Raw genomic sequence first — 17,536 nt, forward strand, 5'->3', positions numbered from 1 at the left:
TATGTGATTTCAGTGTTCTCTCTGACAAATCCTGGTGGTTGCGAGAGGTCTCTGACAACAGGAGAAAGACTAGAAGGCCTTAAGAAGTGCAAAAGGAATCCATTCACAGACCATTCGCAGACATCTGATGGGTAAAAAGATAAGAACTAGTCAACATGGATTGCCTTCAGGAGATTGGAGTAGATGACCTCTCAAGATATATGCCAACCTATATTTCCATGACTTTATAGCTTCAATCTCAACAGCAGCTTAGTTTCTAAATAACTTAATGCTTTTTTTTTTTCCCAGAAGATATATGTGAAAGACTGCACTGATCTGTGTACATATCAGCGAGAACTTGAGATAGTACTTTACTTTTCCATATAGAGTCATCTCCTTCTCCAGGCAAGAACACTTACCATGCAGTCGTAAGGTGGGCAGGAGGTTATTACTGTGGTGTGTGAAAGTTGTGAGTTTGGTCAATTACACCCCTACCCTGGATATTTCTGGCAGGTTTAAAACTATTTGCTTTATAGCTTAGTAAAGTGATGCTGATTGCTATGAAACTTGATAGCTGGGAGGGACTGGGTAATCGTCCTTTCTTATTTTCGTTACTGGTCTGTGTAATTGCAGTTAATAATAGCAATGATTTCTTAAAATGCACTTTGTGTATTGCAGCTGTCCTCAGGCAAGAGGACAGCACTTTTGATTAAACACTCAGCCTTTAGAGCAGTAGCAGAAAGTCTGATATTCTCCTCTGAATTGTGTAAGAGGAGAAAGAAGTACATCCTTTGCTGAGGACAGAGTTTTGAAATTATGTTCTCCATCTTGCTCTGGTTTCCCCAAACCCCTTTCAGTACACTCATCTATACACCCACTCTCTTTTTAAACTGAAAAGGGAATGCTTTGTGCTTTTGGGGATTAGTGACTTGAGCAGAACCACTGGGGTGAGATCAAAGGCTCGTGGGAAAATGATGAGCTAGCCTTCCTCCAAGTAAAAATGCAGCAGTAACCCTCTCAGGGTTCTGTAGCTGCAGTGGCATGAACACTTTCACCCAAATTCATCCCATCACATCACAGGCACTTAATGAGGCAGCTAAATTAAGACTCTCACTGCCCTAAGCTCTCTTGATCCTACAAACAGGTGACTCTGGAATGCAATTTAGTCCTCCTACAACCTGAATTACTCTTTCAGGGTGCCTGTCTCTCTGAATGCTAAGGAAGCCTTGTGTGACTAATGGAGGCACTACAAAACTTTCTTTTTGTTTATGGGCTTGAAAGTCAGGATCTAGACATTCAGTCTATGTAAAGATTACAAGTTGTGGTTAATTCTGTTGGCTGAGTGATTTGATGAGTCAGCCCACGGCTGACACATTGCTGATATATACTCTCCAGACAGTACAGAAGATGCTACAAAGGCAACAAAAGAGTCATTAACCTCAGTGACTCAAGATTACATAGTGATTTGGTGTGATGAGTCAGCCCAGGGCTGACACATGGCTGATAGATATATACTCTCCAGACAGTACAGAAGATGCTACAAAGGAAACAAAAGAGTCATTAACCTCAGTGACTCTGCCATGGACAGGCGGACAAGACGTGACCTAAATGTAAGGTCTGAACTTGAGAAATGGTTCCACAAGTGAGCCAGCACAACAGCTAAATACTGTTAGCATGCTGCAGCTGTCCTCCCTCCATTTTCTTCCTTCTCTTTCCTTCTTGTAGGCATCAGGGCTGCTGTGAGAGCAGTATGGTCTGTTGCATTGGTTTGCACACATTGAGGGACTTCCAAGATTTCCATAAGCTTCATTGCACAACCATGTACAGCTCTGATTCTAGCCATGTGAAACTCTGAAACATAAACCTGGGTGAAAGAAGACCTGTCATAGAGATCTGATAACACTTGCTCTTCCTGCCTCCGCACCTCTCTCTTTCCCTTACACCTTCTTCCAGTCCCCCTGGATGATCCAATGCCACTGGAGAGTCAGGCAAGCATAATCCAATGGGCTGTTACCTGAGCCTCTCAACTGAGTTCTTCAAGGATGGGTATGAGGTGATTCCCGTAACATCCTTCAGAGCGTCATTTTGCATGCAGGTGCTGCTGCACACTGTGTTGAAGATAGCATTTTTCCTGTTGGATTGCCTCCTCCTAAATGTTTCTGTACCAGGAGCTCATCTGGACTCCTCTTGGACCTCAGAGGCTGAATTTGAGAAGATCTGATTCAATGTTATTTCTCCGTATCGGGTAAGACACTTTCGAACAATTCTTCCGAGAGATGACACTGCCTTTTCTCCTGCCTTCTTCCATTCCAAGCATGCAGCGACGTCTCCCTTGCCACTCACCAAGGTGATTTTCTGGACATGCAAGTTCTGCCATACTTTAAGTGTCTCTTGCCAGTGTATGGATGGAAACAGAAAGGGGCACTGCAGAGAGAAGCATTAGTTCTGGCATCAGGAAAGATTTTTTAAAACTGTGGCCTAGATTCCTGTCGCTTGTCTTCAGGCACTTAAAAGAGGTGTTAAAGAACCCAGTCAATAGAGGTAATTCCAGGTGGCAGCTGTTGTGGGGGGTTTTTTTAACCTTGCCTCAGGTACCTTCAGAAATGCCCATCTTTCTCTATTTTCCACCTTCCCTAGGCTAGGGCTGGATTGTGCTGTGACTCCCGAGGTGTTAAACAAGGTTGCCTGCATTCTGGAAATCCTCTTCCCTGCTGTGAGCCTGGAAAACACATCCTAAGCCTCAAGAGTTGTTCCTATGAAATAAAGATGTTGGTACCCATAAAAGAAGCTGGCTTTCCTGTTCCCATGTCAAAATACACATTTGGCTTTTGTTTCATAGAGCTGCCCACCTGTTTGAAGTTGTGAGCACATGCTGAGAGTGTCCTTCTTTCCTTGTCTCAGAGTGTACAGTGCATGTCTGTATAAAAGTTATTTCTAAGCATAGGAAATCCTTCTTCCTTTCATTGTGCATCTATTGGATATGTCATCCATTTGAGTAAACAAAAAGACAAATCTTGAAATTCCCAAACGCTTAATTGAATTAACTCATTTTTTGCCTTTCAGTAGGTTGTATTTACCTCATTATTCAGTGTAACACTCCTGAAAATTTCCATGTGTTCCTGAGGGATCTAAACCCCCTAGGAGCTAAATGCCTCTCATTAATCAGGGATTACTCAGATGACTGCATAAGGCTGACCACAGATGGAATGGGCTCCGTCTCAGTGGAAATCCTCTGGACAATGTAAGTTATATAAAAAATCATAAATTCTTAGTTTACCTAGACAGAAATAAGTTGTGCAGAGATAGTTAACCGTTAGTCAGAAGAGCTTTTCTGCAGGGCGTGTGCTCTGAGGCCACATGGATAGCCAGACAGGCTGTGGGGTGATGGGGAAGCCCTGCAATAGAAGAAAATCTGGAGTAGCTCTACAACGCCGGGAGCCAGAGAGGGGCTGGTGCAGCCCGAGCTAGCGTAGGGAACCTTGCTTGTTAGGATTACAGCGACAACAGTGACTGTGTAGCCAAGTGCTTCTGTACTACTTTGAAGTGCCTTTTTTTTTTTTTTTTTTAAATAGATAGCTATCTTGTTTCCCCAAAGAACAGGGCAGGGTTTACTTCCCAAGGACACCCGTGTACAGGAAGGAAACATCTGTGGAGGTAAGCAGGGGTGGTGAAGGGTTTTTGCTAGTTTGTGCGAATTTATTGCAAGCCACTCAAAAGATTTGTATAAAGTGAGTAGTGTGCTAATATCTTGGCACTCAGGGCTGGAGTTTTCTATTTGTTTCGCTTGTCGTGCATGAGATGTCAAAGAAAATTAATTGGAAGGGCCGTAGCTGCAGCAGCACTGAGTCTGAGTGATGGCCAGCAGCCTGCCTGGAGATCACGTCTGTGTCTGGGCAGAATGGAAAGCGTGCCCAGCCTGACCAGGTGCAGGCCATTTCCAGGGCACCTGGCAGGACGTGGAAGGCGCCAGCCTGACACCCACGCTCTGTGTGATGCCCACACATCGTGCGGCACTACCATGCATCATATGACACGAACGATGGGCTACGAACTGCAGAACGGAAAGAAGCCAGAAAGGTGCAACACAAAGCTCTTGTTTGGATGATGGCACGCTCCTGCTGGTTCTGGAAAATGGTTTGGAAACTTACGTGCTGCAGTAAACCGACATTCAAGAAGAGATAGGGTCTCCTGCCCTCCTTATCCGTTAGATGATGATGTTGCTCCAGAGTGTTTACAGTGCTTTGTTTCCCACCTGTCAAGACTGGGCCTTAACAAATGTCTTCCTGGAAATCAGCGCTAGGGGCCTAGTTTGACAGTCACTGCTTTGGAAGAGCCCAGAAGATTTGTCTGTGAAAGGATGGCAGGAGGGGTATACTGTGTCATTTCTAATCCCAATTGCTATAAACTGTAATAGGATCTGTAATGCTTCAGTTGTTTGGATGGGTGGCTTGGCAATTGTTTTCTTCTTCTTCTTCTTCTGGCATCTTCCCATATTTTTTTCTTAGCAGAAATACATATATAGGAAGTAATGTGGTAGTTTATGGAACTGGTAAGAAACTGGACCAAAAAAAAAAATCAATTAGACCAAGCAGTGACCAACTGGATTCTGAAGTAATTAGCAAATTACAAATGTTCTCCATTTTCTTTTCCCATTTGTCTTCTTGAAGCCTAGCAACTCTCTTCATTCCCAGGCCTACTCTTCATTCCCAGCTTGTAATGTCTGAAATGAAGCACTACTGAATATAATTAAACTTATTTAGGAGATAATCTGCCACTCTGCTGGAATCTATAATAACAGAGGCACTTAAAAACTGCTCAGAAGAAAAGAACTTTATTTTTTCAAGCATAACACACCTACTGCTCAGTAATGGTTCTGTCAAACTGAATCTCCATGCCCTACTGTTAAAAACTAGGCATCTGGTATAGTGTTCATTTTCAGAAATCTTTTTTTTCTACTGTCTGAAAATGGCCTCTTGCTTTACTATGAGGATTTTAAAATGCACTAGAAATGTATTTTCCTGCATAGCTGTTCGTTCTGCTTTAAGAATATAGAAAAAACAGATGAGACTCATTTTCTCTTACCTGGTCCAAACATTTCAAGAAGTGGGTTATTTTCCTTACCAGCCTTTGGACTCCCCACTGTTCTTAAGAGGATTATATGGATAAATAAACTCATCCAACTTTGGCCTTTTATTAATCATACACCTGAGGCAGAACATGCAGAAGTTAATGGAAAGAAAGGACGTCTGCTCTGGTAAGGAATGAGCTGATGTTGCTTTACTATGAGAAGAATTCTTCTTGCCTGAAACAAAAATTAAGATTTTTGGCATAAATCTCATTTTATTTCTGCTATAGTTCAATGGACACCAAAAAGTGAACAGGTTGAAACATATTTGAAGAGGGGAAAAGGAAAACTTGTTATAAATACCTTATGGTTTACAGATGTTGCAGGTAGGTCTCTTTTGTTTCAGTTATTCCTTTACTATTTTGCCAGTGTTCAAACTCATTTCTTCCTGTAAAGTTTGATCTACTTTAACTACAGATGGAGGAAAACAGACTACAGCAAAACTAAGATAAGAAAATCAAACAATGAAATAAAACCCGTTTGCACTATAGACAGAAAAGGAAATTTTTCAGAAAGTGAAATGATAGAGTAAAATAGGATGGACATTCTCCTTCAGTGGTGAATGAATTAACAGTGGAAGGATGCAATGAGATACATATATCAGTAGTAGATTTCAAAGACAGTATTAAGATGGAGAACATGAACAAGGGCAATGAAAAGCTAAGCAGTACTGTAAGTATGCAGATCACAGAAGAGGTGCAAGTTAGACTCCCATATGTCATCCTAGATGGCCTTCATCTGCTTCCCAAGCCTTGACCATCAAGAAACTGAAGCTGTACCTACATGAAATATTTTGACACTGGGAGTGACTGCCATGACTAAGGTGCTCTGACACACACCCTGTGTAATGTTTCTTGCTTTTTCCTCATCATCTGCCCCTTTTGTAGTGGGATGATAGGATTATTGGTGCAATGGAACTGATGGAGTTGAAGTAGGAGTGGGACTCAAGCATCTCTTATAGCTGGTGTCTGAAGGTGCAAGTGACATTGGTGTATTGTCCCAGTGTGCAAGAAAAATGCATTGCAAACAGATGCAACAGCGGAAGAGGGTGTTATCTGCTCCTCTGCTGGGCTGCCAAAAGCTTCTATTTGCTCAGATCTGCTAGTAGAACTGCTCATTAAACTCCTTTCCTTATTTCAGTCCAGGTGAGCTGAGTTATCCAACACCTACAAATGGAGTTTAGACTAACAGGAGTGGTTTAGGACATGATACTCTCCAGAGACGAGCAGTTTGCAGCAAGCTAAAAGCACTCTTCTCTTCAGTTAGTGTAGCTGCATTTGTCCTTGGTTCAGGCCCTCCTGTGAATTTGACCCAGTGAATTTACCACTTTGTAAACACAGAGCTGGTTCCAATTGTGAATTTGAAGACCAGGCATGTAATTTTAATGTTCTTACCAACTCCTTCAGCTAGAACTGCATTAGGATGGTTGGCTATGGCACCTGAGAAACTACCCAGATCTATGAAAGTGTTTTTTTTCTCCAGCAACCTTTTTATTTTGTATATAAAATACTCATTAAAAATAAGTTAACTTGTGGAAGAATGTGTAGGTAGTTGCACTGTACTGTGTCTTTATTTTAGATACCATGGGAATAAACCAAGCAGAGAGAGCAGCATATTTGATAAGAGGTAGACATGACCATATACTAGGTCATTTTGTTTCTGAACGGAACATTTATAGTAGCTGCAGTAGGGTTCTGCTTTGGATGAGAAGGATGTGAAAAGTATATTTTAATGAAATATTTAAGACACTGTTCCCAATGTGAGTGTGGTCTAGTGAATGCTGTGTACTAATCTCTATTAATGCTGACTGCGCCTGTGACCTTGGATAAATGATTGCATCTCTGTGTGTATCCTCATCTATAAAATGTCTTTCTCACAGATATGTAGTGAAGATTCATTAGTTAATGTTTACAAAGTGCTTTGAAGACATAAATACAGTTATTACTTTAATGGCTCTGAAGTTTATGAGATTAAGAGGGCATTTTACCCTTTGCATCCTACTCACCAGTTGGGGACTGCAGTAAGCACTCCATAAATAAAAAGCATCATTCACATCAGTCTTTACACATAGCTGTTATCTGCTAGTAAATGTCTTTATAATTCTACACAGTCACTAGCTCTCCACTGTCCATCTTTTAGAACAATTAAGGAATAAATTATGTTCATTTTTACAGAAATTTTACAGTAGTGATGAAATTTTCTTGCATGCACTGGTGTGATTTGTTGCTCCAAGCAACTACAGGGTTTTTGCAATCATTCCTTTATTCATATAGAGAACCTCATTTCCCAAGCAAACAGCAGAATCCCATCTGGACCTGGGGTGCTATTAAAATGAAATAAGAATGAAATTCATAAGTTTATTGTGTGCTAAATCTGTGGAAGACATCAGCAGGTATTGTTGTAAGTGTCTTTTCCTGAGCTCCCAAATGGATAGACCCAACTGATGTACCTCTGCTTCTTATGCTATAGTTTAATATGCGACAGGAGATCTCTAGCACAGTGAAGCAATAGAAGTCTTGATGAGAGCTATTGAAAAAGTGTAAATGCCTGTAAAAGCCTGACTAGAAATCATATATATTGCTATACCTCATATTTCCACTGATGAAAATGAAATCGAACGTGGTCCCATGATGGTTGGTAATGTGTTTTTTGGTCTTTTTTTTTGGCAAAAGGAACTGCAGTGCCATGGAAATAAGCAGGAGCTGTCAACTTTTAGAGCAGTTCAACATTGCTCTGACTTATATGTTGATGTACAATCCCTATGCTAATCATAAATAAGTGTACAGTTATTGTCCACGCCTCCATGTCCCTGTGTTGTTCTGTTCTTTTGTATTAGGGTTGGAAAAGTTCACTTGCACCATAAAGGAGGCAAAGATATGTGGAGGTATGGGGAACGACAGCTGTGGGCATGGCATGAAATGATCTATGACTGAGGCTTCTTTCCCTTGCCAGGAAGGACGACCAGGAAAACCATGAGCATTTATTCATCGATGACAAAACCAACTGTGAAGCGACAGGTTTTTGGCTTTGCTGCCATCTAGCAGAAGATAGGCAGCCCGACACCCATCCACCCTCTGGGACAGAGAAGCAAATTAGATTCCTAAGGTGCGTGGGGGATAATGTGGGTTATGGCTGAGGTCTGAGCTAGCTGTTCTGGCCTAAGGCCAGTCAACTGGCATGTTGCTGGTTGACTGTTAAAAGGTGGCTTGGTTTTGGAAGAGCAGTTAGGAGGCTGCTGTTCCTTCCTGCTTCTCTTTGCTTGCCTTAGTTGGAGAAGTCTCCCTCAAGGGCAGAACTAGCTGAGACTCACTCATGTCACCAGAGGAGTGAACCAGGTTGCTGCTGCCCCTCACCTGTACTGGTATGTTCAAGGAGATGTACAACAAAAATAACGAGACTTAAAACGATTCAGATATGTCCTCTAAAGACAAAATTTCTCAGGAAGACAAGAGCCTTTTTCCTTTCTGGGGAAAGGAAAGCACTCCTTGTGTACAGGACACATTTATTAATAATCCGTTAATAAAAACAACAGTGACCCTGATCTACATTTGGTCAAGGCTCATGCTAAAAAAGCCCTTTAGCTTCTAAAACATTTCAAACAAGCCATTAGCTGAGTTTATACTGCTTTATCATCTGAATGGTCTTGAACAAAGCATAGTTACATAATGATCATGTTAGGCTCCTAAATGAGTTTCCTTTCCTGTAATTTTTAATCCTCCAGCTTCCCTCTTTCTTGCAATCTCATTTTCTCCTGCAGTGTATGTTCCTTTCGCAGAGACAGATAACTAGATCTTGCAGACAGTCATTTATGGTCTGTGTTCATTAGTTTGCAGGCAAAGGAAGCTAAGCAGACTCTACACTTATTTTCCTTTTGTTCGATGGAAACTGAACATTTGTTATGGTTTTGTTGCTGAGGGAAAATTCAATTGCTAACGTAACATGGGCTAAAAATTCACAGAAAAAGAAATGTTTCATGCTCTGGAATAGCTGAGCTCACATGTATTTTCCAGAGAAGGAAAAAACCTGCTAAACCTGAGTTGAGGTAATTGAAATGTGCTTGTGAAGCTAGCAAGCATTATGAGAATGTTGTGATTAGGCTCAAACTAAGGATTAACCAGATCGCTCATCTTGAAGGTTTAGCTTTAAAAGAAACTGAGGCAAGTTAAGATGCGGGAATATACAGACAAATCACCTGGGTGAACACTGCCCTGTAGCTGTGTTTATTATGTGATTGAAAGTAAGTAGTTTTTCCTGCCAGATCAGATTAGACTGACTTTTTTTAAAGATAAAGTGAGAAGTTTTATTGCCATTCTTTTTTTTGAACATAACAGTATGGCGAAGGTCATTTGTCTGTAAGGAGTGTGTCAGAAGCAAGGAGACCCACACTCAGCTGAGTTTCTGGGCTGCTGTGTTTTCCTAGGGCTTATAAATTTACTACTGAATCATCTAATGTAATCTAAATTACGTGATGTAAATGCGAATACATGCTAAGAAGTTTAAGAAATGCCCTGGAGTGGGGCATGTTGACCAACCTTCCCTCCCTCTCAGGCACAGGTGGCCTGGGAAGGGCATGTGGCAATGCCTCACCTTCCTCACTGGAGCTATCAGCTGGACAACCTCTTTCAGCTGAGCCTGGGGAAGCTGTCATGGGGACAGGGCTGGTTTGCATTTTCAGCATCTCCACAAATCTTCTCAGTACCATGCGTCAGTGCATAATTTGTCACGGCCTATGGATAGACAACAGGGAGGTTGGACTAGGTGATCTCTAAGGTCCCTTCCAGCCTATGCCAGTCTATGATTCTGTGATTCTATGTGAACATCCACTTCAGGCTGACAGGGTGGCAGGCTGGAGGAGAGGATCTGGGGAATGAGTGTGTCCAAGAAACCACTGTTGCCCATCAGGATGTGTGGGCTGCTTGGAGGAAAAGCTCAGGTGCTGTAAACCCCTCACCCATACACTGCAGGTCATGGGTTCTCCTCCCCTTAGTCTCCTTTAAAGTTTTCTGTAGAGATATTCTAAAAATATTTTATTACACAAGCCTTCTTCAGCTATTTCTTTTCATTAAGTCTAGTCAGTGAGAAGGGAACGGTGTCTCTACTCAGATGTCCACCAGGAACCAGCCCTGAATAGCTCACCCCCTCTAGCACGGTGTCTGCAGTGTGGTGACGTGCACTGCATATGCTCCTTGTGGGGCTCAGCCCAGCAGAATTTCATGGTCAGCCTCTGCACCTAATTAAGAAAAGAGACATTCATGTATGCTTAGGTAAAATAAATGACCTCAACCAGGGAGAAAATGAGATAGTAACTTAACCTTTAAACCAAAATAACTTTCAAAGCCTATTTCAGTGCCACCCAAATAATTGTCTTAAATCCAGTGAAGTTAAAGCAAATAGATCATTTCATAAAAATGAGAGTATCTCATGTTGCAGAAATGTGCATTTGAGCCATCCAAACAACACGATTAAAATAAACTGATTTTTGCATCAACCTAGCGATGCCTTCACAATCATTTCAGTCTTTCTGAAGTCAACCTCAGTGCATGTTTCCCTCGGGAACTCCTCTTTTACGTTGTGGAATCAAGACTGGTGAAAATTAGGGCTGTTTTGAAGTGGTAGTCACTGCTACCCAAACCTGCCCTCTAAAAGCAAAGGGTCTGTAAACCTAAGTGTCAATCAGCTTCAAAGACAGAAGAGTTATGTGCATGCTCCTTATATTATTCTGACTTGCTGTTTCTTCCTCTATTAAATCACTCAAGGCCCTGTAAGCACTTTCTGTGATAATTTACTTATCGTTGGTCTAGGGACTGGAGTAGAGCACGTCTATGCCGAGGCAGTCTCCTTGACTGTAGGATGTTATTGGTGATCCTCTGAGCATACTTTAACTTGAATTAAATTTTCAGGGCAGCAATTATGTTTTCAGATGTGTGTTTCGGGTAATGGGGCTCTCTTCCAGTACAGGGTCCCAGGATGCTTTTTATGCAAGCGATAAATGCAGCTAATTAGAGGGGTCAGAGAGTTGTATCTTTCCTCTTCTGGAGGGTATGTGATATTGCCCAGAATAGACAGTTTCTCCAACCAACGCAGAGTTAGATAATACAGGTTGTGAATTTATGGGCTACTGATAACTAACCAAAAACAGGAAATAGCAAGGCTTCCTAAACCTCTACCATTTCTATTTAAAAATGTGGATTTATGTCCTCTGACATACATTGCTTGTATTCATTTGCTCTTCAGCATGGTTTATTCATTTAAATATCTGTTTTTCACAGAGGAGGAAAAGGTGGGATTTTTTTTTTTTTTAGTGTCTTCTCTGTAAGATTTTTGCTTCCTCATTGACACCAATAATTCTTTGTGCAAATAACCGAATAGGCATTTTTGCTTCCAGCAGTGACTTACAAAAAAAAACAGTCAGGCACAGCCATGGACCAATGCTACAGGAACTGCTATTTTGAAGTATGACATTACCCACATTGAAACTATTTGTTCTGTTGTGTGAAGGCTGATAGCTTTGTGGAAAAAACGTCAAGAGCTATCAAGGAAAATGCTGTCTGAAAATTCTCAAAAGCTGAGAGATTTTTTAAAAACATATTAGAGAGAAAGTTAAATTTTGCAGAAAATGTGAGGAATAGATCTTTTCCTCCAAGATGAAAAAACATAAGCAGAAATAGAAACGATTGTATCCCCCTGCCACTGAGATATTTCCACTCTCGGAGAATTTGTGGCTACTTGGAAAAACTTCTGTCTTGATAGAACCACAATAAATATAAAGAAAACTGAAAGAGATGCCAAGACAGTATAATCTGTGTTATTTAAATTGTTTCTTTAGAAACCGTTTTTATCATGCATATGTTTAGCTTTTTGCTCAATAAAACAAGCTGGGATTACTCACTGTTTTTTGAAATGTGTGTGCCACGTGATCGTTCTGTAAAGCTGAGGAAAAGAGTACAGGCTCTCACAGGACAGAGAGTGTTCCTGGGGGCAGTAGCACCATTTGATTCTTGGCAGACCCAGTATCTTTGACATCATCTGGGACCAAAGACTGACAGGTTAGTAGCCATTAGCAGCTTTTCATGCAGAGGCAGCAGTTATGTACCTGAACAGTTGTTTGAAATGCTCATCCAGCAGAATAAATGCTCAGTACACAGGTTATACACTGTGTCATAGCCCATAGCCTGAAGAAATACATGTACCTGGCTACAAAGGGAGAAAATGAGGGCAGGCACTGGCAAGTTGGCTGGACCCAAAAGCCTGTTCCGTTCTTGCAGCTGAGCTAATGTCAGCAGTGCTGTGTTTCTAGGAGAAGACACTGTATTTGTTCTAGGGTGGACAATGCTCGTGCTTGCCAGAATCCCAGACCAATGCATCGAGTTGTTCAGGGTCTTTCCACATCCCTCCTGCATGGGATTGTATGTCATATACACGTGTAAAAAAAAAAATACCAAAACACAAAACATTTTCGTCAAAGTATATCTGGGTCATGAGTTCATTTGGATCTAGAGTGCAGCATCACGTATTCGGTTATCTAAGGCCACCGTCAATTTGATGTCATCTGGTGAGATATTTTGTGATACAAAACTGAGCGGCTGTAGTTTTTTTTGCTGCTGAAGACTTGTGGGTGGTTAAAGTGGAGCTAAGAGAGCTTCTTGCTCAGTCTTACATTTAGCATTTGCTTAGAAATCAGCCAGCTAAGCATGTGGACAAAGCTTTGCAGAGCACAAGCACGTCAGTATTCTGCAGTGCAGGATGCTTCCACTTGTCTGTTCTCTGAGATACCAATTATTGAGATGCACCTGTGTCTAGGAATTTCTGGAAATTGAAGGTTTTTTGGGGCCAAAATAAACTTTTTAAAAATTCTGTCTAAAAAAGGTGTTTGGAAGTGGGACCAGCTGCATGTGCACTAAAGCCTGTGACAGAATGGTGTTGAATAGATGACGAGGAACATTGCTAGCTGTGCTGTTAAGAGCTACTGGAGACTGTACCACTTCCACCTCTCCATATTTCCCTTCCTGAAATAAATATCAAGCCTTACATAGCCAAATAGTAGTTTGACAGGATAGTGGACTTCATCTGTCTGTGTGAGCTAGAAAATGCATTTAGCTCTTCAAATACAACGTACTTGGTGTGGATATTAATGTGAATTTCCTGGCCACAGGAGACAGGAGTTTGGGCATGGCAGTGATGTGCTCATAGAAATTTGCTGCTAAGCAGAAATATTGCTTATTTTCATAAAATGCATTGAGTGATCTAGTCCAAGCACCCTGCAGTGACCAGTGACATCTTTAACTAGGCCAGGTTGCTCAGAGCCCCATCAAGCCTGACCTTGAATGTCTCCAGGGATGGGGCCTCCACCACCTCTCTGGGCAACCTGAGCTCTCACCAGAGCAGAGCAGAGGGGCAGAATCACCTCTCTTGATCTGCTGGCAACGCTTCTTCTGATGCAGCTCAGGATGCGATTGGCCTTCTGGGCCACAAGCATGCATTGTCAGCTCATGTCCACCAGTAACCCCAATTTCTTTTCTTCAGGGCTGCTCCCTATCACCTTGCCCCCAGCCTGGGCTGATGATGAGGATTGTCTCAACCCAGGTACAAGGCCTTGTACTTGGCCTCGTTGAGCCTCATAAGCTTCACATGGGCCCATTTCTCCAGCTTGTCCAGGCCCCTCTGGAGGACATCCTCTCTCTCTGGCATACTGACCGCACCTCTCGGCTTGGTGTTCCCTGCAAATCTGCTGAGGGTGTGCTTGATCCCTCTGTCTATGTCATTGATGAAGATATCAAACAGTACTTGTCCCAGTATGGACCCCTGAGGGACACCACTTGTCACCTGTCATCTGGACTTTGAGCCATTTTCCACTACCCTCTGGATGAGACCATCCAACCAATTCCTTACCCACCAAACAGTCCACCCATTAAATTCATACCTCTCCAACTTAGAGAGAAGAAAGTTGTGGGGAACTATGTCAAAGGCCTTGCAGAAGTCTGGATAGATGACATACAATACTCTTCCCTTGTCAACTGACATAGTCCCTCCGTTATAGAAAGCCACAGGTTGGTCAGGCAGGTCCTGCCATTGGTAGAGCCATGCTGTCTCTCTTGGATCACCTTCTTGTCTTCTGTGTGCCTTAGCAGAGGTTCTAGGAGGATCTGTTCCATCATCTTTCTAAGTACAGAGGTGAGGCTGACAGGTCAGTAGTTCCCTGGGTCCTCCTTTCCACCCTTTTTAAAAATGGGTGCAATGTTTTCCTTCTTGCAAGGACTTTACCTGACTGCCATGACTTTTCAGATATCGTGGAGAGTGGCTTGACAATGACATCAGCCAATGCCCTCAGGACTCTGGGATGCATCTCATCAGGTCCTATAGACTTGTGTATATCCAAGTTCCTCAGGTGGTCACAAACCTTGTCTTCGCTTACAGTGGGAGGGACTTTGCACCTCTGGTCCCCATCTTGTTCTCCTTCAGCTCCAGAGGTGTGAAGAGAGAGGTTGCCCATGAAGACCAGGGCAAAAAAGTTGTTCAGAACCTCAGCCTTCTTCTCGTCTGTTACTAGCTTGCCCTCAACTTGCACATCAACTGAAATATTTTCAATGTGCTTGGCTCTCAGATATGCATTTCAATGGTTTAAATTCAGAAGCTATGAACATGTAGATACTCCTAATCATGCTTGGCTCTAGGGCCAAATGTTGATATGACAGCATTTCATTGAGATAAATGTATTGAGAAAAGAATATTACATGACAAGACCTTACCACAGGCATAAAAAATTATCTTGCAATGAGGCACCTTAACCTCACTACCATTCTACCAAGGTATTTTTCTTAGGCATTAATTTTCTTAGCATTTCCAGATCACAGAATCATAGAATGTTAGATGTTGGAAGGGACCTCTGGAGATCATCGAGTCCAACCCATATCCATTGTCCTGAATTTACTTAGAGAAGTTGGTCCTTTTCTTTTCTTTTGTCCTACCTTTCCTCCAGAAGTACAAAGTTAATTGCTGCTGACTTCACTTCCTTAACCAAACTGCACCAAATTAGTTCCTGAAGAAAATTCATTAACTTCAGTACAGTCTCACCAAGGATTAATTTGCTCTGCTCCTCAATCCTTAAGAGAAAATAAGTCAATTTAGTCCAATATGACTGACATAATCAACAAACAGCTCAAGTAAGATTCTTCCTTACCTTGATGTCTACCGTCTTCATAGTCAAAAAATGGCAAGAAGTGGTTTAGGCACTCTCAGATGCTTAAAGGCCTTCAGAGTGATGTAAGCGAAACCTCACAAAATTGAAAGCCTTAGGAAGCAGAGATCAAAGCAAGCTCCTTTTATAGTTCTGCTGTTTGTGCAACAAATTTTTTCCTTGTAGTATGGCATAATATGAATTCCAATGTCTTTCAAGCAACATGTAATCCAGGTCCCCAAAGGGATTTTTTTTTGTCTATACTAGGGCATGTTGGATGTCCCACATGAGTGACTCACTCATCCCTAAAATCTCCTGGAATTGTGTCACTACGCAACAGGATATTCATTGAAAAAATCTATCCCTGAACAACAAATGACTGGAAATTTATTTTGTTTTCAGATGGATTCTCTATTGCTTTTTTTTCAAGAACTGCGGCAATGAGGGTAATTCCCTCTCCCCCCTTCCAGGAGCTTCTCCATATTTCTTGGTTTTTAGAACTGCTGCTTTCTAAACTTGGGACAAGAAAGCAGGGACACAGCGTTAGGTGCCCTTTTTAGTCCTGTCTCAAAGGATGTGAACAGGACATGGGAGACAAACTTCTCCACTCCCCAACAAGCTAGTACAGGGCAGGTAGTCCTAGAGCAAATTACCTCCTGAAACAAGATGGGTGGCTGAGGGTGGTCATGTCCCAGAAGGCCATACCTGGACAGTTTCTCCACCTTCCAGGCAGCACACTTATGGATTTGCCTCAAATTGTAACACATTTTTCATTTTATGGAACTTAATTTGAATGCTCATCTGGTTTGCAGTGTGGAGAATGGATGGGACCCATCAGGGTATGCCAAAATGCAGTGATATAACACGAAAACAGGGGAGGAGACCAGATGTTCATACAAGGGGCTGTCTTTGGGAAATTCAGTCTGTTTGACATGAAGGGTTTCACCCTTAGTTAATATAAATAGGCAAAGGCATCACTGTCTCCAGCTGTTGCACATCGCTGTATAAACGACAGAGCTGTACTGGCTATCGTAATCCTGTAGAAGACCAGGTGAACGGTTTCAGGGGACTGTCTTGAAAAGTATCACAGTGCAACACCCATTGACCAACTGCTTGGACTTACTGACATTGTTCACTCTTTGCAGAGTTGTTTCCAAAGCTGTTATCATCTTACAGTTGCTTCACATTCTCCTAGGCTGAAATGGAAATGACCTAGCTTCTATTCTGGTTCAGCTGTAGTTGACTTGTTGGCTGTCTGTTTTTACTGCAAAGATTTCTGAATTTCTTTCATTATTCCCCTCCCCCACAGCTTTGGTTTTAATTTAGCATATTGTCCTCCAAAGTGTTTTCAATGTCTCTCCCCCCACACACATATATCTTTTCAAACAGCTATAAACAAGCTGTACTGCGGGTGAGCAGGCAGAAAACAGCTTGAAAGTATAGAAAGGATGTCAAAAATGAATTTGCATCAGAAGAGAGCTTGAGTAGCATCAGTTGTGGTTAAGCAGGTATTTGTGCTTCTGATGTGGCAATTAGACCCTTCCGTGCTGGGTTGTTAGAGGGGATAGGGAAACTTCTTACAATATAGCTTTCTGATAAGCTAGTAAGAACAAAAATCCACCTCTAGCAAATGCTAGATGTACTCTGGACCTGTTTGCTAGAAGAGACCTTTAGCCAGATGCAGTTAGGCAAAAATCCGCTTGTACCCCAAGGGTGAGTTAACGTTCATGAGTTACCAGCAATGGCTGTGTTCAACTGGTGATGCAAATGTATGACATAGAGAGTGACCACAGATCCTCTGGTTGTAAAGATATTTAATTCAGCTTCTAGTCTTTGATCCAAATGTCCTCTGTTTGAAGTACTGCTGTAGGGGGAAGCTCTTTTTACTCCCATCTGGTTATGACTATCCATCTCAGCCAGGCTCCCTTTGGCTGAGGAGGGGCCCAAGACTAGAACGGTCTCTCTCCCTCTTAATTAGAACCTTTACCCTTTGGTTTAACACAGAAACACTCGTAATTAGAGTACAGAAATGCCAGTAGGTATGTTTGAACATGGAGTCAGTTTACAAGGTGATACATTAAAGCTGATTCAAGCCTGTACACAATCTCATTCTCATTATGGAGGTATAATTAATCACTTTGTCTCATTATCACACTATTGGATTAGAGTAATTTTAACCTTCCTCCCTATCTTGGAATCTACTCTGGCATAACAGAAGCCAATTTCTTTTGGAAAATGTGATTGAGCTTTTGTATCTG

Source organism: Apaloderma vittatum, unplaced genomic scaffold (assembly GCF_000703405.1).
Source record: "Apaloderma vittatum isolate BGI_N311 unplaced genomic scaffold, ASM70340v1 scaffold9073, whole genome shotgun sequence".
NCBI classification, from domain to species: domain Eukaryota; kingdom Metazoa; phylum Chordata; class Aves; order Trogoniformes; family Trogonidae; genus Apaloderma; species Apaloderma vittatum.